Source organism: Labrus bergylta, chromosome 3 (genome assembly GCF_963930695.1).
Source record: "Labrus bergylta chromosome 3, fLabBer1.1, whole genome shotgun sequence".
NCBI classification, from domain to species: domain Eukaryota; kingdom Metazoa; phylum Chordata; class Actinopteri; order Labriformes; family Labridae; genus Labrus; species Labrus bergylta.
This window is the reverse complement of record NC_089197.1, coordinates 4,736,082-4,754,280: the sequence shown is the minus strand read 5'-3', so window position 1 is coordinate 4,754,280 and position 18,199 is coordinate 4,736,082. Positions and strand designations below refer to the sequence as shown.

Here is an 18,199-nt window from a genome sequence, read left to right as displayed (position 1 = left end):
TGTTCCCCGAGCTTGGCGCAAAGTTCCTCAGAACAGGATGTTAAATATATAGCACAGGAGAGGAAGAGAGATAGAGAAGAGTGTAGAAGTAGGGGTGTGTGTGTGTGTTGGATTATGTCTGTGCTGTTGCACTATTCCTTGATGTATGCACCATGTCAGGCACTCATTGTCTCCTGGGTAAAGAATCATAGTTCAAATACCTAGCATCTCTCCCCTGGTGCTCCAAATGCTCGCCTTTGAAGTTTTTATAATCCATCTGTCATCTGCGAGCAGGGAGGGCACATGTTCTGTACCACTCAATTACCAAATTCTCTTTTTGCCAGCTACAATGAGACAGGAAGCAAAATAATATGGGCGACCCTGAAATAAAGCGAGGGGAAAGGGGGGGGGGCGTATAGAAAAAGAGAGAGAAAGAGAGGGAGGAATTGCTTGAAATCCTGCGTTCCTGGCTTTCTCACGCACTTGATTGTGTCCCCTCGCTGCCTCTCATAACAGGAGAACAAAGCCTGTTTGTTGTGGGTGGAATGCCTAAAATGCTTCCTACTGTTACAATTATGAAGAATTTGATTGAATGTGTATTGTTTCAAGGGCTTGGTGATTTTGATCATTTTTTTTTAAAGTGCCTTAGATTGTTCTTCTTGCTTCCCCACCAGCGCTAATAACCTACTAGCAATAGTCACCTAATCAAGTTCCATTTGATGTAAACATTTAATTTGTTACGAGGGGCTGGTGGATGTCGTGGAAAGGCGCGAGTGTGAGGAGAGAGAGAGAAAAAAGTGTCTTTTGATTATGCATTATTCATTACGAACACTTAAAGATGCATTCTGATAGGCTTTTTTTGTCAGCGGCTCGATGGAGAATCTAATGAAGTTTGCCGCAGTTTCTTTTGTGGAGAAATCGTCTTTAATTGGTGAACGCTTTTGTTGTGTGCGTCTCTTTAAAGCTGCACCGAGGCGACCAGAGAAACTTCAGATAAGCGTCTGAAAAAAAAATAACAACAGCAGCAGTCGCGAAATTACGCCTCAGAAACATATTTCATTTACATACGCCACGGGCCCCCTTTTAAGGCGTCTACCTTTTTTAATTCTTTTTCATATTTAACACTCAATACAAAACAATAAAAGGCCTCAGATCTCTGTGTCTGTTTCCTCGTTTACATTGAAAATCCCCCCAGCAGACCCCCCCCCTATTCGAAAACCTCCTCACTGGGAAGAAGATGAAAAGATTGTTTTGAGAAACTCGAAAGGAAATCTGACATTCTTTGGTTGCTTCTGAAACTTCCAATATTCTGCCGTAATTGTTTCATACACGTTATATATCTTCATTTGGAGGGGGGTGGGGTGGTGTGTGGGGGGGGGAGATGAAGAACACGTCGGCTTCTTTCTTCCTGAATAAAAGGCAGCAGAACCCATCTGGTTGGGTGAAACACGGCTGGCCCCTCTCTCGCACTCATCGCTGAAATAATACTCCCTCTAATGACTCCCACATATTCTGAAATCTCCCTTTTGAAATTGGTCTTGGCAGATTATTTGCAGGTACTTGAGTTGCATCTGTTTGCAATTTTGCAAAATGTGAAAGACTTTAATGCCGGGCAGGGGCGGGTAGCAAGAGAAAAGTCTATTTTAATCCGTGGGATAACACCGGCTGTCAGCGTGAGCGGGGCAGCGAGCGGCGGCCTGCGACAAACTGGGACTCTCTTCTTTTTATCCAGGTGAAGATACAGCTTGTTTGTCCACACTGATGCTGCTTTTTTCCTGCATTTATCGTTTTCAAAGTGAGACCACAGCTGCCTGAACTTTGAGTCTTTTCGGTGGTTTTCAGTCTGGTATGAAAGCAGGTGGTCAAACTGCACACACAAAAAAAAGATCTTCTTTTAAATGTGAATGCACTTGGTGAAATAAGTGATAGAAAGTTACTGAGTCGAGTACGAGTGGTGGATCTTCTTTGAGGGACCTTTAAACACCCGGTCTGAAATGTTAGATATTTCACTCCACTTGATTTTTCATTTCAAACTTTGTATCTCCATGTTTGGTGTTTTTAAATTTTACCCCCAAAACTCAAGGATTGATTGTCCACTCATGGTTTGAGAAAGTTTGATCACTGTAGTGTTAAAAAGTGACGCGATCGCTTGAAAGCACCTGTTTTTCTTGTCGTATTTGAAAAGTGAAAAGTTTGGACTTAAACAGCTTTCACAGGTCACAATTCACTAATTTCACATTAACCAAATCATAACATGACGTGCAGCATTTCAGATTTAACTTCCCAAAAAATGTCATAAAGCACTTCAAATCGTCTTACCCTCGAACAACAGTATGTTCCTTCTAAATGCATAAGCCATAATAATCTAATAACATATGATGTTGTCACATTCACATGGCTCCGTCCTCTGCTCTGACCTCATGACCCCCACGACCTCGTGCGTCAGGTCGTTGTAATATTTAAGAAGCGACAGACGTCCGGATGTCCACTCTGTATTTGTGTTGTCCACTTTTAAAGTGCAGTGATCAGCGGAGCTAAACCAAAGCTGAAATGATTGTGACTTCAGTCCTTATTATTTCTACCATGTGGTGAGCAGCTGACCAGCTTAAGCCTCCCCCTATTTTTCACCCCCCCCCCCCCCCCCCCCCCCCCTCCCCCCTTTTTAAAACTGTAATAAGGCGCCCTATTGTCCTATGGCAGGGTGTACCGGGGCCACAGCCGAGCCCACCCGGCTGACTGTAATTGCATAGGTGGTTACAATTACATTAATTACATATTTCATCAACACTGTTTATCCAGCCGCACGGTAAATGAAGACGGCAAACTTTTAACTCTCTCTTTTGTTTTTGCGTTCTGTCCCCCCCATAAGCCCACCCCCCTAACCCCCACCCCCCTAACCCCCCCCCCTTTTTCTTCCCTTTGCTCTTTTTTTTTTTTTGTGTGTGTGGTTGTTTTATTAGGAGCAAGGGGAGGGGAGGTGCCAGAGGAGGAATTATGCTGAAAGTGTATGCCTTGCAACTTTTCCCCTCCCTGTTGGAAATGTTTATTTGAACAGTAAGCTCATGATTTGAATATTTGTAATCCATGCTTAAATTTACAGGCCAGATGAACTTTTTGGCACAGAATGGCAACCATAAGAAGGATTTTGAGAAAAGCTTTACAAAATTTTAAGCCATGTGCAAGGCTTATATAATTTAGAAGGGGGGAAATATGCACAAATAAAACAGGCTCTGTCTTATTTACTTTACACGCGCGGGAAAAAACTGCATCATATGGCGCCTGACGTATATATGCGTTGGTTGTGTCCTTCTGTCCACATTTTAGCAAACAGAATCTAAAGCTAACACCGGGAATACTTGAAGGAATCAAAACTGGCTCCAGAGGCTCTGGCACTCGAAGTCGTTCCTCCTGTGTTAGATGTAAATGAGTGTACTCCATATTGACTTGTGCTGGCGGGGATGCCACCCATATTGTAGACCGGGGAGATGGGTGGGTCGCCCTGGCGAGTGTCAGAGCGAGAGAGGGAGTGCAAAGAGAGGTCGCTGAGGCGGGCAGAAAAAAAAAGGGAAGGCTTCTTTAAATGATGCTAATCAGTCCGGAGGGGCCTGGCCCTCTCTCCCTCATCAGCCTGCTGTAATTCAGATGTGCCCAGAACCTGGAATTAAATGTGTCACTGTGAGCTGTGTGTGTGTGTGTGTGTGTGTGTGTGTGTGTGTGTGTGTGTGTGTGCATATGTGTGTGTCAGCCTGTGTTTGCCTTGTGTCCACTCCTGTGTGTGTGTGTGTGTGTGTGTGTGTGTGTGTGTGTGTGTGTGTGTGCGCACATTGGGGTGTTTAGGGGTTAAGTAGAACCAAATTAGTCGATGGGAGAACTAACAGCAGCACTAGCTTTCTGTGTGGCTACTTCTCGGTGAATGTCAAGATGATTTAGCTGCTCTTCTGCTCGCCGTCTGTCTCTGAGCACTGGCCCTCCAATCACCGCTCCGAGCTGTCTGTTTTGTGGCCCTCCGAGCAACAAATGAATATTAAATCTGCACTGGGCAACTTCGCACGCTGGCAGGAGGTTAGAGTCTGAAATATGAGGCTGGTGAAAGCCAAGGAATCCTGCAAGGTAACATCAGTAAAGCCTCTTCTTCTCTGGCGTCTGCATGAGGGGTGAAGGAGGGTTCTTTATGGGCAAGAAGCTTTCCCCCTGAATGTGTTTGTTTGGATGCTTCTGAATGTTATCAGTCTTTGGGAATCATTTTTGATGTTTGCAGCTGAACACTTTAACACTGACTCTTATCTCCCACGGGGGGAGGGGGGGGGGGGGGCTGGAAGGAATATGCAACTTTCTGAGTTTCTTATGCAATAAATCAGTTTGATTAAATTACGAAGGTGGATGACTAATGATGTTTTTTTTGCAACAAAAGCATTTTAATTTCACCAAATAATCTTAATGTACGAGCCATTTTTTTCCACGTACAATCATCTGTGAAAGAGTTTCACTTTAAAGACATTTTTTTTGGACCCCCCCCTCAAAAAACGAGAAGGTTCATCTCAAGAGGCGATCCATCAAATAAACAGAATTTCTCACAAATATGTCTAAAAACTGCCGCAATGGTTATTTGAATCGTCTTTAAATTAGTTCAAATGAATCAAAATCCAAACAAGCATCCAATGCCGGTTTCTGTTACATTTCGTCCCAGTGTGAGCTCAAGAAGGTGTCTGGGTTTTTCTTCCATGCCAGAGGAGCATGGATATGTGTGTTTCCTTGCAAACATACTGTGTATGAGTAGAGAGTGGTTTGGTATTATATTTATGTGTGTGTGTGTGTGTGTGTGTGCGTGCGTGCGTGCGTGCGTGCGTGCGTGCGTGCGTGCGTGCGTGCGTGTGCAAGAGCCTGTGTGTGCGCAGGGGACGCCAGTTGGGATAACAGCTGAATCATGGCTCAGCCGCTGCCCCTCGTAGTCCTTGGCAGTTAGCGGTGTGAAAAAGCCTTCTCTTTGAGGGCATTATATAGATTAATGTGCTGTGCCTCAGGCAGAGACACACACACCTCGCCAGGGAGGGATCCTGACACTGTGTGTGTGTGTGTGTGTGTGTGTGTGTGTGTGTGTGTGTGTGTGTGTGTGTGTGTGTGTGTGTGTGTGTGTATATTTTGTGCAAATGTGCGTGTGTGTGTGTGTGTGTGGATGGAAGAGGGGACAGTTTGGTGGTGAGGGGGGGTGTTAACAAGAGAGTAGGGGAAGGTACCGTGAGTAAGCTGTGCTTGTGTGTGAGAGAGAGAGAGAGAGAGAGAGAGAGAGAGAGAGAGAGAGAGAGAGGTGGTGTTCAGAGTCACACTGAATTTTTCAATGATTCTTTGAGATATATCTTGTTGCATTTTTAACATAAAAAGGCAACTCACAGACAGAAGAAAACACATTTAATCATGAATAAGTAACGTCACAGGAAGGTGGGAAAATATTACTCGTAGACTTGTTTATTCAGGTTTTTTTAAACTGCTTGTTTCGCTTCTTCGACTCGTAAAATGAACCTAAAATCACAGTCTTTGTAAAATAAATAAATACAGATATGTCATTTCTTAGGGTGTCTATAAGTCCTCATGTGTTCAGGCTGCTGGCTGTCTGAAGGGGCATCAGGGCAGTGGATAAAGCATCCATCATAATTTTTTTTAAATGTGAATCAAGAGGGTGTTTAGGAGGCCTGGGTGACTCGACAGGGGGAAGACCTCTTGCCCCAGCTGTGACTTTTACTCCCTCTTCACCTTTTCTCTCTTTCTCTCGTACTCTGCCTGCCTCGCCTCCCAGCTGAGTTAAGATCAGGGTGTAGCTGAGCCGATACTCAGTATCACAACAAATAACACACAAACGCCACAGCTGCTGGAAGCAAATTCAAATGGAAAAGTACAACACCGCTCCCGTGCCTGTTAAAGCAAAAAGCTTGTAAGGGTAAACAAGACACTTTAGAGGCGCTCTGTTTCTTTCGCTCCCTTAGTGATCACTCCTTTTTTTTTTTTTTTTTTAATCATTCCCTTTTTTTCTTGTTTGCTCCACTTTTCTGTCCGGTGAGAAATAGGAGGCAGATTTTCCTTATCAAGGGTTTTAGCACATTCCACTCAAGGTTAGGCACATCTGTTGTTTAGTGTGTGTGCTGGTGCATACGACAATAACTGTTCAGATTGTTTGTGTGTGATGTTCTGTCCTCTATGATGTGACATGCAGCTGCAAAGTCTTGGGACACAGAGTGTATACATGCACGTGAATCTAAATGTCCATACATGTGTGTGTATGCACATGTGTGTGTGTGTGTGTGTGTGTCTCCAGCCAGCGGCCTAAATAACCCACTTTTGTCTGACAACAGCATCAAGTCGTGGAGGTGCACATATGCAGAAAGCTGCTTGGAAAGGCCTCCTAGTAGCTGTCAGCTTTTATTATGCGCTGAGGTGTCATGTTTGTTAGGAAGCTGAGTGCAGATGGCAGAGTGGAAGAAATGGATCACTAATTTTAACAATGATTAATGAACAGAGATGGAAAATGAATTACATCGGACTATTGGAGGCAAGGAATATTTTCTCTGAAAATGTTAACTTCGGCTGCCAGGCAGCCGGCCGTGTTGTGGGAGTATATTGAGGAGGGGGAGGGAGTGTGTGTGTGTGTGTGTGTGTATGTGTGTGTGTGTGTGTGTGTGTGTGTGTGTGTGTGTGTGTGTGCTCTAAGGTGCAATTTTCCCCCCGCATCTTTTGTAGAATCAACACTTCACTGCTCTTGCCTATTACTTTACTGTTCGCCTGCTTAAACACTGCCAGCTTTATAACCACTGTTGTTCCCCTTCTGTGTATTGCACTACCAGTTAAGGTACACACTCTTTAATAAGGTAAACACAGGAAAGGTTAGACTGTCTTCAAATGTTAGCGATTTCCATTACTCCGCGGCGTGCTTTGATATCAAATCATAGATATAGTAGATCCAACCGAGTGTCGGTAGCTATTCTTTGGTATTTTAGTCGGGTAGAAGAATAACCTGCTTTCACCTGCAAGTGTTTGCTGTTTTAATGATTTCATATGAAAATAATTAAAGTATTATTTTGACAATAACTTTATATATTTTTTAAAGATGCAACCTTATGACTACAGTTGAACACCTTGTGAGAGCATATTGTCCTAGACCTGTGGCTCATTTGTTTGAGATGGGCGTCTCTCAACCTGAAGGTCCGGGGTTCGATCCCCAGCTCCTGCAGCCACATGCTGATGTGTCCTTGGGCAAGACACTTAACCTCCAAAATTTCTGCTGCTGCGTGTGAATGTATATGAATGGATTACTTTACCTAGCATCCTCTTCCATCAGTGTGTGAATGGTGTTAATGTGTAGGGTGACCTGCGGTGTAAAAGTGCTTTGAGTATTTAGAAGACGTGAAATGTCAAGACCATTTTCCATTTATGGTGACGTAGTATATGAATCATGACGATGATTTAATGCCCTTGACGATATTTTCTCCCACCCCCTTATCATGACAATCTGTGTTGCGGTTAGTAAGAATGTATTAAACCATCTTCAAACATCAGTCTTACAGAATTACACACTGATCTAAAAAACAGACATTCTACAATTCACTACATTCATTTACTTTATCCAAAGTACATCAGAGAGTAAGAACAACACAAGCAAGGATCTAGAAAAAAGGGAACAATATCAGTAAGAGCAAACGATCAGCTTTGAGTCTGATTGGACACACAGGTGCTGACAGGAAGTGACCAGAGGCAAAGCACAACATTGAGGGCAGTTCTTGAGAGCTCTAATCAGTATAGAAACCATCTTATAAGTCGTCGTTATCAAACAAAAACCATCGTCACAACCATCATCATCATCAATAATATGGAGACCATCATCATTAAGTTAGTAGGTATTCATGAAAGAGCTGGGTCTTTAGCTTTTTCTTAAAGGTGCAGAGGGACTCTGCAGATCATGACACTCTTCATTTCCTGTGATCTTCGACGACCTCCTTAAAGTTTCTCCTATTACTCCTGCCACCTCCTCCTTTTCTTTCTCAAAGACAACATCTCTCTCTCTCTCTCTCTCTCTCTACCCATCAACCCTCCTTGTGTCGGTGTCTCTTTTAACAGGCTGGTGGGCGGCTTGTGCAACAACATGCTTTAATAGGTAGATGTGAACTATTTTGAATTTAATTAAGGGCCTGATGGGAAATGCGTTAAGGGAAGAAAACAGAGCAACTTTGAGCAACATTGTGTGTTTGTGTACATGTGTATGCATGTGTGCAAGGCAGACAGCGAGAGAGAGAGAGAGAGAGAGAGAGAGAGAGAGAGAGATCTCAGGTTACAGCAGCATATGCTAAGCACTCAGAAAACATACACAATGCCTTTGGTGAACAAGGTAGTCGGTATGCCCTTGGGAGCCAATTTAGATTGTGACTTAAGGCAATGTCGTGGCTTTGTGTGTGGGAGTGTGTGTGTGTGTGTGTGCGTTCCCTCTGTAAGTGAGCGAGAGTTTTTTTTTTACTCTTGACGCTCCATTGAAACAGTAGTGGTGTGTAGATCTGGGTGGCCCTCCTGTAGACCCTCCACATCTGTGTTCCCCCTCTGCCTCCTCCCCTCCCCCCCCCACACTCCTCCTCCTGTTGCAGGACTCTGAGCCAGCTCCTCCATGCCTGGCTGCCTCTCCACATCCAGAGGAGCCATGAGAATTAGTCGGACCCAAAATTTTTTTTAAGTAATAATGCGCAGGATTAATGAATCAGAAAACAAAAAAAAAAGAAACAGACCAAAAAGGGAAAAGGCTGTGTTGCTAAAAGTGAGTGACAGATGATCTTTGCATCAAACATTTAGCATTAGAGATTCAACATAAATACACCCAAACGGAGATCTCGACGATTACCGTCTAAAGCGGACTTCCACATCTAAGCAAACGTTTTGAAATGTCACCAAAAAAATGAAAGATAAATCTGCGTCAAAATGGATAATCATGTTTTCTTTGACATATAACAAAGCTGTACAACTTCTGCACCTCCTGCATTAACGGGCCCCTTCTTGCTGCATGCGCTTAGGAAACATCATTTTATAAATCATGATTCATACGAGAAGTCAGAGTCAGCTGCTGTCGGTTTCTGTGCGAGGCCTTGGCTCAAAATGCCACTCGCCCAGTCACTCGCTATACTCCAAAAGGGAGTGGCACTCTTTTTACCTCACATACTTTGTCGGCTTGATTATTTTTCTGGCGTTAAGCGGCGGGGCTTCAAGGCTAGATCAGATAACATCCTCTGCATGAGCTGCGGAGGCTCCTCATAGTTTTGTGCTGAGGAGAACAAAGCTTCTTGTTTTTTTTTTCTTCCCCCAACACTGTATTTTAAATGTGAAACTTCTAAACCTTGAGTGTCGGTCCCAGTAAGATTCCCCCCGTCTAGAACTCAACATTACAGCGTCACATTAAAAAATAAGTAACATGAAGAAAATGAAATATAGGAGAAGACTGACAAACAGCAGCAATAACAGTTCATATATTTGTTAGATTACACATGGATGTTTAGATGACATCATGTCCTCACAGGAAGTCCTGAGGAAAAAATAAATATGTGGCGACGGGTGTTTGTGGGATAAGCACGCAATATTTTTTAATGGGTATTTCTCTTTTGTCTTGTGCTGCAAAAACTTGTCAAGCTTCAAATATGTATGACGCTGAATTTCCTGGTGTGTGTGTGTGTGTGCTTTGTTTACAGGCTCTTGTCGTCCCACCTTCTGTGGAGCTGTCGGCACTCTTTCCTGACATCCGGCGTTCGTTGGAGCGGCGGGCGGGCGGCAGGCGCACAGGTACGATCACACCGATTGTTTTCGCGGGGAAAAAGGGGGAGGATATTAAAAAGGTGTCTGTCACACTTACACGCCCCAGCATGCATCTTTTGTTTTCATTTGAAATCTTTGTTTATCCGGAGAAAGTCGATTGAGCATGGGACTTGTTAAGCGGTGACATGCTTCTCAAGTCACACTGCAGACGCTTTCAGAAGACGGAGCTCTGCACCTTTACAGCCTGTTGGAGGGTCAGTGGCTTGCTCCTGACCCTCTCCCTCCCTCCCTCCCTCCCTCCCTCCCTCCAGAGAGACAGAGAGAGAGAGAGAGAGAGAGAGAGAGAGAGAGAGTTTCTTAATCACACTCCATTGAGTAGACATCCATCCAGCATCAAAATCTGTACATTTCCACCACACGATGGAAATATGCTCTGAGTATGCATCCATTCAGAAATATGGGACATTAATAAGCGAGTAGATTTAAGGAGATTAAATGTCACCACTGTGACCTGAATTTTGTGCGAGTGAACATAAACTTCTAGCTAACACCACACATACACCTTCGATTATTTTCTGTTTTTACCTCATTGGTTCTTCTTGTCCCACTTTTTTAACGATGCTAATCATCTTAAAAGTTAGCTGCGCCCCCTGCCAGAGCTACTTGACATAAATACGGTGCCAGGTTTTTTTTTTTTATCACATACTGACTAAAGATACAAAAAAAAAAAAAACCTTACACACACACACGCACACACCCAGTCTGTCAAAAAGCCAAGGTGCTGTCAATGCCTCTCTATGTGGCTCAAGGAGACAATTAGCAAACAGAGGTGACATGGTAAACAGGTGCGAGCCATTCTTCATGGAGCTGGAGGAGTGTGGCCTTCCTGTCTCTCGTGGTGATAGGCTGTATGTGTGTGTGCGTGTTGGTGAGTGATGTCAGATCATATGACAAGTATAAGTGAGGGATATGTCTGCGTCGTGGGGTTAGCATACCTCATCCCGCCCGGTCGTATGTAATCAGCCCATCATCATCATCGTCGTCGTCGTCTTTGTTGTTGTCGTCGTGACTTTACCTCACATCCGTCTGTGCCCCCCCTTTAAATCTCTGCACGTCTCTCCGACATCCCTCCTCTTCTCTTTCCAATAATTACTTATCCTCTCTCACTCCTCTGTATTCCTTTAATTCGTAATAGACCATTGTCCTGGGGGTCGACTTCCTGAGAAACAGAAAGAGGGAGAGAGAGACGGCGGGGGGGGGCGGGGGGGTCAGGCAGGTTTGTAAAAATTGATTGCTTGTAAAGCGCTAATCAATGGAAACCTTTTCTCTTGAAGCTGGAAAAATCATGTTATAACATTTGTTATAAAATGCAGAGATGAAGCGTATACGCAGCAGTCCTCTTTATTATAAGCTGAGACAACAGCCTGTCTGAATGATCAACCCTGTGTTCAGAGGTGTTAAGAAGAAAAAAGCGTATTTAACTGCAAATGTCACGTTCAGATTCAGACGATATCATCTTTTGATCTCATCAGATGTCACGCTCCTCGCACAGATATTTGGTCTCCATACGTTAATAAAAATAATAATAAGATCCTTCACTCCTGCAGCCGAGGCGCCGCTCAGTAATGGTCTGCTGTTTTTGAAACACATTTCTCCGGCTGTAGATTTTTATTAATCAAATATAGCGCGGGTGAGTCATGTCGTTTTGGCTTGTGTCATATCGGAGGTATGTGCCACAGATTTCCCTCATATTGGAAGCAGAACTAACACATGCTCCCCTTGACGCATTCTCACACCATTTTCTCACACAAAGTGCTCACACACCAGCTCGCAGAATTGTACACACAGACACACACGGATGACTTATATAGAAAGAGATTCATAAACACACACACACACAAGATTGAGCATTTACGCTAACACAGATGAAACCTTGTTACAACAAACCTTCAACAGGACACGGCACATTCCTCAGATAAATGTATATTTCTATTAATGGTAGAGATTTTTTCTTCACATCCTTTTGTCAACACAACTTTCAGTTAACAATCCAGAGGTCTGTTTTGTGCTGAAAATGTCTTTTTCGAGGACATGTCAGAGGTCAATCTTCTACTTTGTACAACTCTACATTCCTCATACAGCCACACTTAGTTTGTTACTAAACTTATTACGTCTCCAAAAGCCACACCTTCATCATTTTTCTTTAAACATCAACCTTTGCTCCAGTAAACTTAGCAAGTGTATTAGTCTTAAAGTCCAACATATCTGATTACACTAAATACAAGCCACATGCCCCCTGACTACGGAAGCCTGAAGTGGACCTGCATCCACACATTTTATTTTCCTCAGTTTCCCCGTGATAAAGAATCTTTTTTCGTTGTTTTCTCAAGATCTGGACTTATTTATCGTATGATCAACAACACCCGTTTCCCGTGATAATGAGTTGATACTAGTGGCTTTATTAAGATATATACGTAGGCTATACATATTTAGATTAAGCTACTGAAATCAACACGTTATCATGGGGAAAAAAAGATTGAATTCATTCGGAAAGAAAACTGGTACCTCTCCAGCAAACACCATGAATTCTACAATTATACCTTGTATACCTTGGTCCTTAAAGGGAATTGACCCAATGACCCTCCGGTTACCAACCCAAGTCCCTACAGATTGAGCTACTCCCAACCCCAAAGACAAAACCAGAGTTCATATCCATCCAGAGTTAAGGACATAAGTAAGTTGAGATCTTATTGATGGTAACAGCTATTGAGGGCTTCTGTTCCTGCCCAGCAGAAAATAAGAACAGAATAAGTTCAAATAATATCTACCAATGCAGGAAACTAAATTAACTTATAATTACATTTATTAACAAATAAATGTTGCTTGCTGCACTGGTAAATATTTTTACTCATTACAAGCGATTGCTTTTATTTTTTTGCTCATAATAACTTGAATTAAGATGTTTATCTGGACCTGTCAGGTGCATGTTTCTTATATTAAGTGAATGAGATGTTCTTTACTGGAAATGAGACAATTGAACGAGCTAAGATTAGATTTTTTTGGTGAACTTAAGTTCAACAGATATTGAAGTTGAAGTACTTCTTTTACTGTGGACCTAGAAAGAGAACACCCTAAACCGTGTACTGTAATCCAGATAATTAGTGAAACTAAACATTTCAAACTGAATCTTAAAGATAATGCATTTGAACATGTTTGTAACCATGTTTTAGCCAGATACCATCACATTTGGATCTTTGGTTCAATTCTTTCTGACAGTCTACGCTCTAAGCCCCGACTGTGTTTAAGTCTTTCCTGTAAGATTTCTCACAAGTCTTTTAAAGTAACAAAATCTAACTTTTCCACCTTAATACTTTAGTTTCAAAGGTTAATCTAATAGAACAATAACTATCAGCATGGAGAATGGCGTCTCTCCCATGTCCACAGAACATACTCAACATACAAAGTTAGCAAACAACGAGCTGAAGACGCTAGCTGAGTCATCTTTTCCCTAAATCTGGTAATATTACTGAACCGTGTCCGTCTACATGGTTCTTCAGCTTCTCTCAACGTCTTTAGCGTCTTCACCCCCTCTTCTACGTCAGTGTAATTGCATGCAGAGACCTTGGAGGGGCACCAAAGCGCACCAAACCAATTCCCTACATAGTGTTGCTTTAAAGTAAATGGTAAATAGACTTGAGTTTATATAGCGCTTTTCAACTACTCAAAGGACTTTTACACTGCATGGCACACCTACCCATTCACACACTGATGGTAGTAGTCGCTGTGTAGTATCATCCATCAGAAATAACTAATTCCATTCATACACCACCATACAAGTAGTGGGAGCAATTCAGGGTTAAGTGTCTTGCCCAAGGACACATTGAACATGTTGCCTGGCTGGGGATTGAACCCTCAACCTTCTGGTTGAGAGACAATGATGCTACCAACTGAGCCACAGCTGCCCAAGAAGACTCAAAAAGATAGGGTGTCAGCCTTGTTCTTTCACATCTTCTTAGCTTTTGTCCGCGGCAATATAAGAGCCCAGTTTAATGTGAACAATGTCTTTTTTTTGGAATCAATGTTCACTTTTACTTTCACCAAAATGGATTTCTTTCTGCATAATTATTCAGGCCAAAATGAGGTCAGGAATGTAGCATTTAATTATTTAACTATAGGCATTGTAATCCAAAACCTGACATTGATTTCTCTCTAACAAACTACAAAGTGTAACCTCTTCTCTGGAAGACAGAAGAAGCTCAACATAAGTTGCAGGGGTGGTGGGTGGAGAGGGTCAATTTTCCCACAGTTTGCTCCTCCATGTTGTTGGGTTAAGATTGTCACTGCTGTGTGGTACTCTACCCCGCTGGTATAAATAAGACATGATTGGCATCACAGCAGACGAAACACTCTCTCTCTCTCTCTTTATCTCTGTCTCTCTCTCTGACAGCCTTCATTTGCTGGAGGAGTGGCAGACTTGGTGGGAGTTAATGATTATAATTATTTAGCTTTTTTTATTTCTTTTTTTTTTTTTTTTTTTTACATTGTGGGATAATTATTTAAGAGGTTCGTGTAGTCATTGTTGTAATCAGTAAAGAGAGATTACAGAAAATCCGCATGCCAACAGATGGCACTTCGCTGTTGTTGTTGCTTCATATTAAACCCAGTGCAGCACACTCGCTAGCAGGCAGCCGCCGAGTGAGGGGACAATCAGAAAAAGGGGGCCAAATTATGAAACAATTTGTCCTTCATCATAAATCAATTTATCGTATCACTCCGTCCCAGAGAAGAAGAAAAAAAAAAGAATCAAAAGTAGTTAGCGTGCGTTCAATCCTAAACGCATCGTCACAATGTGGAGGGGTTTCGAGCCCCGGTGGGAACTGGATTTGAATTTACAAAAAAAAAAAAAACTCTTCTACACTACAGACAGTATTTGACCAGAGGAGCCCCGTCCCCGTGACTTTATCTATTACCACCGCCATAGTCGTTCACACGCAAACCCCATTCACAAAGAAGGTCAGCGCTCGTTAGCTCGGCTCCTCTGGGACCCCGGCTGCTTCAGCCACCTCCTGGACTTGTAAGCTGTTGCTGCTTTGACTTCATGTCCTTATTTGCATATTATTTTGTTTTTGTTTATATATTTTTTATTCATGTATTACTTGAGAGGAGTGAAAGAAACATATAAATGCAGCGTGAGGCGAGGAGGACTTTGCTATCCAGGGTCGGGGAACAGGAGGAGCGCCGAGGCCGCTGCCCTACATTCCTGACTAATTGTATAATTGGAAAAGCTCTCCAAATGAGCAAGCAAGCCCCCCCCCCCACCCCCCCTCTCACAACCACCTCACCCCTACTCACTTAACACCCCCCTACCCACCCACATGCATACACGCCCTTCAAAGCAAATCACAAAAGAGCATTTTGGGAATAATAATAATTTCAAAAAGCGTCCATTATTAATCCGACACACTAGCATGGCTGGCAGCAGCAGCAGCTAGGCTGGTTAGCACCGAGGCCACAGCCCCCTCCCCTTTTCATACTAAGAGCAATCATAGCTAGTGAACACATTTATAGTGAGGCGTCGCTTTTCAGATAACAAAGTTACAAAACTACAAAACCGAGGCAGATATGAACGAAACATCAACGCACAACAACATAACTCAAAGTCGACAATGTCTCAGGTGTTAATTATAGTTTATATATAATTATTATTGGTGTAGTATCAGTTGTACTGCCACAAATCATGATTTTTCTTTTTTAGAATTTCATGCAATTTTTCCATCCAGTAGTCAGACGCCACACCGGCGCTCCCTCTGATGAGAGTGGCGTCCTGGGCGTCCGTATCACGCTGCACGACGCCTCAGGCCGTTTCCTACCTTTGCCTTGTTGGTGAAACCCCTTATGCATACAGTAGTAAACTATTTCATGACGTTTTGTTCAATAACGTTGGTTCAACACAAGAGTCCAGCAGCAGAAATGTTAACATAAACATTCTGTTTTAAACGATCACTTGATAAAAAAGTATTTTTGTCTTCGTCTTTCATCTCATAATCATTTTCACAGGACGTCTACGACTGAGCACAACAACTGAACTCAGTTTCATGCTCTAATTTGGTTAAGTTCCCATAATTTGTTGATTTTAGAAGAAAAGTTGAGACGTTTTGTGTCAACTTTCTACCCATAAATAATCGAATGTCCAATACGAGATGACCTACCTGCGTGCTGCGTTAGCGCTCATATTTTACTGTTAGTACTGGAGCTCATGGTCAAATTGGATTTCCTGATTTATGGCCCCTGCCACGCGCCATTCATTTCCATGGCTACTGAGGGACGAGGGATGGGGAGGGGGGAGTCGGGGGGGATGATTTCTGAGGTCGACAGTGGTGTCTAACGGGATTGCGGGGTGCCGTTAAAACGAAGCCGTTAATTAATGCTATTGATCAGCAAAAAAATAGAGGCAAATGTGATTTGCATACAGCCCGAGTGATCAATGCATTAACCGATTTTTTTTTTTCGCTCCCCCCCTCTGAAATCTGATTTCCTGAGTTTTCAAAGTGAAAGAGAGAGAGAGTTCAGACTAATGTGGATCGATCTGGCCTCTCTCAGACAAGAATACAAAGCATTTTATTAGCCCGGTGAAGGGTGAAACATGCCAGGAGAGAAAGACGCAGTTTGAAGTTTAGTTATGTATTTATGTCTCGCTTCAACATGGAGGACAAAGACAAAGATACTCTGCTTTACCTATTTGTCCAAACTATTATTGAAATTGTCATATTTTTATGACTTTACGAAGATAACTGAAAACAATCCGGTGATATTTCCCAGGCGGACAAAAAAAATCTGTTTTCAAAAAGGTGACTGTAAAAAGCAAAAACAACAACAACAACAACAACAACGTCTCTGACGATGACAACAGGCGAAGAAAAAACACACACAAGGTGTTAAAAAAAGCAATATGTTGTGTTTTTTTCTTCTTTCCTCTCCCTCCCTGTCAAGAGCAGCTTATTATAGCGTATTGATTTATAAAGCTTTAAATGTGATCCTCCATGTCCAAGTCAAGGGCAGGGAGTGGGAGAGAGAGAGAGAAAGGAAAAGAAGGAGGGACAGAAAGGAAAGAGAGGGAGAAAAGAAAGAAAGACGAAGGCGAAGGGAAAAAGGCGTCTGGAGACGGATAGAGATAGAAAGAGAGCGTCCACGACATGGGGAAGTGACAGCAAGGCATTTTCAGAGCCGCTCTGGAACACAAAAGGGTAATTGTTTTAGCCCAGATGTTGCTTTCGCACAACAAGCAGGATACAATGTTCCTACTGAGCTGATGAGCCCAATCAGTGAAATGATTAAAAATTGATTTTGTCCCTGTAATTACAGTATGTAAACTACTTAGCCGGGATTGCAAAGGAAGTGATTTTCTAATTACGTATATACTCTGGTGTCTAATGATTGGTTTTTTGAAGTAATGAAGAGAGGGTCCTAACGACTCCACTGTGTTCTGTTGTTGAAGGGAGAAGGCTAGAGAAGGGGAGCGTTTGGGGGGGGAGGTGAGGTGAGGTGAGGGGGGGGCTGAGGGCTGAGAGAGCATCGTTAGGGCAAAGACAGCAGGCTCGGATACAAAAGGGGGATGAAAATTGAATTTTTGCCAGCCAGTGCTAGCACGCTAACACGGAGGCCCTGTGTTTGGTTTTTGCATGGGATCTGGAAGCTAAATGGAGGCTGTGACTTCTCATGGGGGTCGCCAGGCCCCGAACCAGCCCCGGCAATCTGGACCCTGCAATTAAAACCTCTCGGGGGTTAGGGATTCAGGACATCACACATGCACAAGAGAATTAACACTCGTGCTGGCTACGAGGACACACAAATCAGCGTACATAAACCCCTTTGCTTTCGTCCGTATCTCACATTCAAACAAGCATTAGAAAAAAAAATCTGAAATGTTTAGCGAAATATCAAGAGTGAAACTAATATGTTTGCTTCCAGGTCTGCTTTCAGTCTTTATGCTACGCTAAAGCTAACCAGCCGCTGGCTCCAGTGCTATATTTAGCACAGAGACATGGGAGTGGTATCAATCATCTAATTTAAGTCTTGCCAAGAAAGCGAATAAGTTTATTTCCCTATTACTATTCCCTGAAGTAGTAAACTGAACCCTTGCCCATATCAATTTTGCAGCAACATCCTTACTTGGTCTCTTATGATCAGCAGCTGATGGTGGCTAATCTAAGCATATATTAACATACTTAAAGCTGGGGTAAGCTGTTTCTTTTTTTTTTGTCAGGAGTCGTTGGGCAAAAAAATCCTTAATAACCTTTTGGTTTATTGTTACTCGACTGGACTTAGGGAAAAGTACATTTTTACACCTCCTCTTGGCTTTTTTTCTAGACTAAGCCAATCACAGGGGAGCTTGTGCTGGCCTTAAGAGGCGAGTCTGTGAATCCTGTATTTCAACATTGGCAACAGC

General features: G+C 42.8%; 1 protein-coding gene across 4 annotated transcripts in view; it reads left to right on the top strand.

Moving 5' to 3' along the window:
- znf536 (zinc finger protein 536) overlaps positions 1-18,199 on the top strand; it is a 219,300-nt gene that overhangs the window by 18,382 nt on the left and 182,719 nt on the right. For all 4 annotated transcript variants that reach the window (XM_065952508.1, XM_065952506.1, XM_065952507.1 and 1 more), the window contains exon 2: positions 9,690-9,780. The gene's annotated coding sequence lies outside the window, so the exon portion shown is untranslated. The remainder of the gene's footprint in view (positions 1-9,689; positions 9,781-18,199) is intronic.